This window comes from Nomascus leucogenys, chromosome 11 (assembly GCF_006542625.1).
Source record: "Nomascus leucogenys isolate Asia chromosome 11, Asia_NLE_v1, whole genome shotgun sequence".
Taxonomy (NCBI): Eukaryota; Metazoa; Chordata; class Mammalia; order Primates; family Hylobatidae; genus Nomascus; species Nomascus leucogenys.
The window spans coordinates 77,391,483-77,398,986 of NC_044391.1; positions in this window are offsets into that span (position 1 = coordinate 77,391,483).

Genomic DNA, 7,504 nt, shown 5'->3' on the forward strand with positions numbered 1-7,504 from the left:
GGAGGCCGAGGTGGGCGGATCACAAGGTCAGGAGATTGAGACCATCCTGGCTAACATGGCGAAACCCCGTCTCTACTAAAAACATAAAAAATTAGCTGGGCATGGTGGCGGGTGCCTGTAGTCCCAGCTACTCAGGAGGCTGAGGCAGCAGAATGGCGTGAAGCCGGGGGGCAGAGGTTGCAGTGAGCCGAGATTGCGCCACTGCACTCCAGCCTGGGTGACAGAACGAGACTCCGTTTCAAAAAAAAAAAGACCTTCTAACCTTACCTCCAATTTCATTCTATTAGAAATTGGCAGTAGAAGAAGTCATCATTAAAAATCAATGCTTATAAACCGAAAAATTTACAAGCATTTGTAAAATGCAAAATTTACAAACTTTTGCATACTTTGGCAATATATAGATGATGACCCATGGACCAGTCTCTCAGTGCAAGGCAGTATTTGATCAGCAATTTTTAAAAATTGAGTTAGAACTAGAAATAAATGAATTTGAGAAGAAAAATCTGACTTTTTCTTTGATCTTGTTAATAACTTAATAAAAATGTTCAAAAAACTGTAAAAGTGTTAATTTGAAATAGTTTCATTTCTTCATTAAAAAAAAAAAAAGCCACCAACCCCGAGTTGTTTCTTTCTGCTTTTGTAATAATTTACATTTCCTGACTTGCAGGGTGTGATTTCTTCCAATTTTTGCATTAACTCACAGATTGCTACTAAAATAAAATTTTCTCTACTCATAGAAGTGGACTTTTTAAAAATTATCACCTTAACTTGAATTATTTGGATAATTTGCCCCATTTAGACTAGGAGAAAGCATCCAAGTTTTTAATATCACAGCCCTCTTGACCATAATGTAATGAAAAAGTATGAGTTAACTAGAATACAACTCCAATAAACATCAGATAAAATGTCTATATTTGTATTGTGCTGAAAGTAGACACAAAGTCTCTGGAGCAGGAAGAGACTTAATTATTACTTAAATTCTCTTTGGGAAGGATCTTACCCTTTGGAATATAAATATATATCTCTAGGGAGAAGACAAGACTAGTGTCTCCATAATTACAACAACCAGAGATGTCTTCACAGTCCCAGGTCTCCTCGCCCCTTGAAATGAGCATACTGGAGAAGTAAATACCTCTGTGTAATGGAATGAACTGTGCTCCTTAAAATTTATATGTTAAAGCCCTAAACACCCAATTACTGTATTTGGAATTAGGATCTTTCAGGGGATAATCAAGGCTAAGTGAGCTCATAAGGGTAGGCCCCTAAGCCCACAGGACTGGAGGAAATATCAAAGACGAATGCACACAGAGGAAGGGTTATGTGAGGACACAGCGAGAAAGTGGTTGTTTCCAAATGAAGAAGAGAGGCTTCAGGCTGGGTGCAGTGGCTCATGCCTGTAATCCCAACACTTTGGGAGGCCAAGACAGGAGGATCATTTGAAGTCAGGAGTTCAAGCCCAGCCTGGCCAACATGGTGAAACCCTGCCTCTACTAAAAATACAAAATTAGCTGGGTGTGGTGGCCAGCACCTATAATCCCAGCTACTTGGGAGGCTGAGGAAGGCGAATTGCTTGAACTTGGGAGGCAGAGGTTACAGTGAGCCGAGATCAAGCCATTGCACTCCAGCTTGGGCAACAGAGTGAGACTATGTCTCAAAAAAAAAAAAAAAAAAAAAAAAAGTAAAGAAATTCTTCAAAATTGTAAACAGCAAAGAAGCCCATACCCAAACACAACTGCTTTAAAACTAACAGATTTTGTAATAAAAGTTCCCAGTAAAAGTCTTTCTTTTTTCTCTCTCTCTTTTTTTTTTTTTGAGATTGAGTTTCGCTTTTGATGCCCAGGCTGGAGTGCAGTGGCGTAATCTCAGCTCACTGCAAACTCCACCTCCCGGATCCAAACGATTCTCCTGCCTCAGCCTCCCAAGTAGCAGGGATTACAGGCGCCTGCCAAAACTCCTAGCTAATTTTTATATTTTTAGTAGAGACAGGGTTTCACCATGTTGACCAGGCTCATCTCAAACTCCTGACCTCAGGTGATCCACCGGCCTTGGCCTCCCACAGTACTGGGAATACAGGCGTGAGCCACTGCACCTGGCCGAAATTCTTAATAGTTCCAAATAAAGAAAAAGCACCATACTTCTACCTGCTCTCCTCTTTGTCCAGACATTTTTTTTTTTTTTTTTGAGACGAGGTTTCACCATGTTGGTCAGGTTGGCCTCGAACTCCTGACCTCGTGATCCACCCTCCTCGGCCTCCCAAAGTGCTGGGATTACAGGCATGAGCCACAGCGCCCAGCCCCTTATCTTTTATTAATAGTCTGGGTGGTGGCTCATGCCTGTAATCCCTGAACTTTGGAAGGCCGAGGCAGGTGGATCACCTGAAGTCAGGAGTTGGAGACCAGTCTGGCCAACATGATGAAACCCCATCTCTACTAAAAGTACAAAAAATTAGCAGGGCATGGTGGCGCACACCTGCAATCTCAGCTACTCCGGAGGCTGGGGCAGGACAATCGCTTGAACCTGGGGGCTGGAGGTTGCAGTGAGCCAAGATCGTGCCATTGCACTCCAGCCTGAGCGACAGAGTAAGACTTTGTCTCAAAAAAAAAAAAAAAAAAAAGATAAAAACAATTAACTGAAAAAATAATTGAGGATGGCTTCACAAATGAAGAAAACAAAAGATTTGTTAGTAAGTGCAAGTTACTTGAAATTACTGTAGTTGGTTCTAATTATGCCAATCTACTGTAATTTTAACATGACTAAATTTGAAAGTAAATTTAGCTACTAAATAAAAATGAAAACAAGATTTTTCATTAATGTTTTATTTTTTAGAGAATCACTTTGAGCAATTAAATAACCATTTATCTAAAACACTGGATAATTTATTTCAAATATATTCCAAATACTTAAACACTGCATAAATATTAAAGTTTAACACACATCTTTTAATAAATTAACCAAATATAACTAACAGTTCAGATATACTCAAAACACACAATACAAAACTATCAAGGCTAATGCTAGATATTCCAAAAGTGGTAACAGAAATGATTGTGTGCTATGTATCTTTAATTCAAACCCGGACATGGGCACAATAATTTCATAAAGATCTCAACAATGACAGCTTTCAACATTGAGTATGTTTTCCAATTTTACACTAATTCTTGCAAAGGCAATATCTGGGGACAACAATAGATATAGACTCACCAATATAATTTGACAGTGGTAATTTATTAATTTACCAAATATGCCATTTTCTTTTTTTCTGAGACAGAGTTTCGGTCTTGCACCCAGGCTGGAGTGCGATGCCGCGATCTCGGCTCACTGCAACCCCCGCCTCCCAGGTTCAAGCGATTCTCCTGCCTCAGCCTCCAGAGTAGATGGGATTACAGACATGGGCCACCACGCCTGGCTAATTTTGTATTTTTAGTAGAGATGGGGTTTCTCCATGTGGGTCAGGCTGGTCTTGAACTCCTGACCTCAGGTGATCCACCTGCCTTGGCCTCCCAAAGTGCTGGGATTACAGATATGAGCCACCGCACCCAGCCGCTTTTTTTTTTTTTTTTTTTTAATTGAGACTGAGTCTCACTCTATTGCCCAGGCTGGAGAATAGTGGCACAATGTTGGCTCACTGCAACTTCCCTCTCCCAGGTTCAACCGATTCTGCTGCCTCAGCCTCCCAAGTAGCTGGGATTACAGGTGCCCATCACCATGCCCGGCTAATTTCTGTATTTACAGAAATTTCTGTAGAGACAGGGTTTCACCATGTTGGCCAGGCTGGTCTCAAACTCCTGACCTCAAGCGATTCTCCTGCCTAAGCCTCCCAAACTAATGGGATTACGGGTGTGAGTCAACAGGCCTGGTTCAAATATGCCACTTTCTTAAATATCAAATTTTTTTCTAATCTTATATTTCTCTAATTTTATAGGGGCAAGTGATAAAAAATTTCAATTTCACTAACTCTGACTATAAAATTAAACTTTTCTAACATTTAAGAGCATTTCAAGGAAAATAAGAATAGGCTTTAATATGGCTGGGCGCGGTGGCTCACACTTGTAATCCCAGCACTTTGGGAGGCTGAGGCAGGCGGATCACAAGGTCAGGAGATCGAGACCATGGTGAAACCCCGTCTCTACTAAAAATACAAAAAAATTAGCCGGGCGTGGTGGCGGGCGCCTGTAGTCCCAGCTACTCGGAGAGGCTGAGGCAGGAGAATGGCGTGAACCCAGGAGGCGGAGCTTGCAGTGAGCCGAGATTGCGCCACTGCACTCCAGCCTGGGCGACAGAGCGAGACTCCGTCTCAAAAAAAAAAAAAAAAAAAAAAAAGAATAGGCTTTAATATTTATATTAGTGACTGATTAATTGTAGCTGACTAGGGTATTCAATTTTAGAAATTTAAGATAATTCCCGCCGGGTGCAGTGGCTCACACCTGTAATCCCAGCACTTTGGGAGGCCGAGGCGGGCGGATCACGAGGTCAGGAGATCGAGACCAGCCTGACCAACATGGTGAAACCCCGTCTCTACTATACAAAAAAATTAGCCAGGTGTGGTGGCAGGCACCTGTAATCCCAGCTAATGGAGAGGCTGAGGCAAGAGAATCACTTGAACCCAGCAGGCGGAGGTTGCAGGGAGCCCTCGAGATCATGCCACTGCACTCCAGCCTGGGCAACAGAGCAAGACTCCATCTCAAAAAAAAAAAAAAAGAAATTTGAGATAATTCCCTAAGGATTATACCTGTACCTTATGCATTTCAGTCATGCCATTTAATCATTATTCTTTACACAAAATTGTTATAAAGTTATAGTCTATATTGACAATAAAAAAACTATTAAACTGCAGCAACCTTTTTCTAAATGATTCAAGACTTCATAGGAGCTATGCAAATTAATATTGCTGATATTTAAATATGATCTCTTTCTATATACATTTGGGCAAGATTTTTTTTAGAGTAAAGGTAATTAGTCATATAATTCTCTTTTTCTTTCTTTTTTAATTAAAAATAGAGATGCAGTCTCCCTGGTCTCGAACTCCTGAGCTCAAGCAATACTCCTACCTTGGCATCCCGAAGTGTTGGGATTAAAGGTACGAGCTGCTACACCCAGCCCATAGACTTTTCATTTACTATATAAGGTCTTTTTCTCCTACAAAATATCCATTCTCCTTCCCCAAAATAAACAAGGCTCCTTAAAGGCAATCTTTATAATCCATAGTCAAATAAAAGTTTTTATTCACTTAAGCAGGAGGGAATGAGTTCAGTACATTAGTTAGTCTGCCCTGCCATAAGACCTGTCTCTTCCAAAACAGAATTCCATGAAGGAAAATAAGCTATCCATGCTGATTCTACCTTGCTAACAAATTGGGGGAGTAACATGAAGACTCTAATAGTGGTTTGACAGGTAGAAAATGAAAGAGCTCTCAGTCCCAAACCAAATGGTGTTTACATAAAAAATTTGGCATTGTCAAATCGGGCAGATACAATCTAAAGTAAAAAAGAGCCGGGAGCGGTGGCTCACGCCTGTAATCCCAGCACTTTCGGAGGCCGTGGCAGGAAGATCACCTAAGCTCAGGAGTTTGAGATCAGCCTGGCCAACATGGCAAAACCCCATCTCTACCAAAAATACAAAAATAAGCAGGGCGTAGTGGTGCACATCTGTAGTCCCAGCTACTTGGAAGGCTGAGGCAGGAGAATCGCTTGAATCTGGGAGGCGGAGGTTGCAGTGAGCCGAGATTGCGCCATTGCACTCCAGCTTGGGCAACACAGCGAGACTCCATCTCAAAAAAATAATAAAGTAAAGTAAAAAGAACATGGTCTGCAATAGACCTGTTTTCGTTTTGTTTTTGTTTGTTTGTTTTTGAGACGGAGTCTCGCTCTGTCGCCCAGGCTGAAGTGCAGTGGCGCAACCTCAGCTCACTGCAACCTCCGCCTCCCAGGCTCAAGCAATTCTCCTGCCTCAGCCTCCCTAGTAGCTGGGATTACAATCGTGTGCCACCCTACGTCCGGCTAATTTTTGTATTTTTAGTAGAGACGGGGTTTCACCATGTTGGCCAGGCTGGTCTCAAACCCCCGACCTCAAGTGATCCGCCCACCTCGGCCTCCCAAAGTGTTGGGATTACAGGCGTGAGCCACCATGCCCAGCCTGCAATAGGTATTCAAAATCTTCCCCAAGAGAAAATAATTGTGCCTTGCTCTCTACCAAAGACATTGGTTAAAAAAAAGTCTCAGCAGTTACAATGTACAGTATCACCTTCCCTTCTGTAACCAAATGCTTCTTATTAAATATATGAATATTAGTTATCAGATTATTTTAAAAGTTTATTTTCTTTCTCTAATAATAAGGTAAAATACATTTTGGAAATCTGCATGGAATGTTCCCAACAAGTTATTTCATTTTAGCAGGGTCTATGATATACAGCTTTAGTCATTCTTTCAATTACTTGGAAACACGGGATTCTCCAAAATACAAAAATAAAATTTTCAGCTTTTATATCAAATAATGGTCTCAACCATTTAATACAAAGCAACATAGTTTCTCAGGTTTCTGTTAATAAGGCAAAATAAAAGTCACTCAGAAAAAAAAGGTTAAATGATGAAGATTTCTCTTTTGTAGGATATAATTCACCCTTACGGTTTCTCTTCTACCATTAATGTCTTATCTACTCTAATTCCTTCCAAGTTTCAAGTTCAATACAGTACAACACATGCAGAGATTTTATAGTTTTTATCATAGATTTTTTTTTCAACATTGTTTTCAGGATACTTTAAACACTTTCACAACTATTACCTCAGATTTGTGATTATGACTCATAGTACAGTCCACTTTCAAAACCATGATTTTTGGATAACGGCCCATCCAAGATTTTACTCTGTTCAGAAAAAAAATTACATTTCCAGAGTTTCACAAGCAATTCAGGGGTTTTTCCCACAGACACCTAGATAAAAAGCCTTGCAATAAAGGGGTGAAATCCAACAATTACTTTAGATTTCAAAGGTTTAATATTTTTAAAAATTGAGAAATCTATTTAAGGTGTTGAATAAACTTTTTATGACTTATCAGGCAAAATTAAAATATTTATCATGGGCAGGGCACGGTGGCTTATGCCTGTAATCCCAGCATTTTGAGAGGTCAAGGTAGGACAACTGCTTGAAGCTATGAGATTGGGACTAGCCTGGAAAATACAGCAGATCCCATCTCTATAAAAAATTATTATTATTTTTTATTAGCTGGGCATAGTGGTGTGTGCCTGTAGTCCTAGCTACCAGAGAGGCTGAGGTGGAAAGATCCTTTTTTGTTGTTGAGACAGGGTCTCACTCTGTCACCCAGACAGGAGTGCAGTAGCACAATCACTGCTTACTGAAGCCTTCACCTCCTGGGTTCAAGTAACCCTCCCACCTCAGCTTCCCAAGTAGCTGGGACTACTGGTGTGTACCACCATGCCTGGATAATTTAAAAAAAAAAAAAAAAAGTCGTAAAGATGGGTTCTTATTATATTGACCAGGTTGGTCTTGAA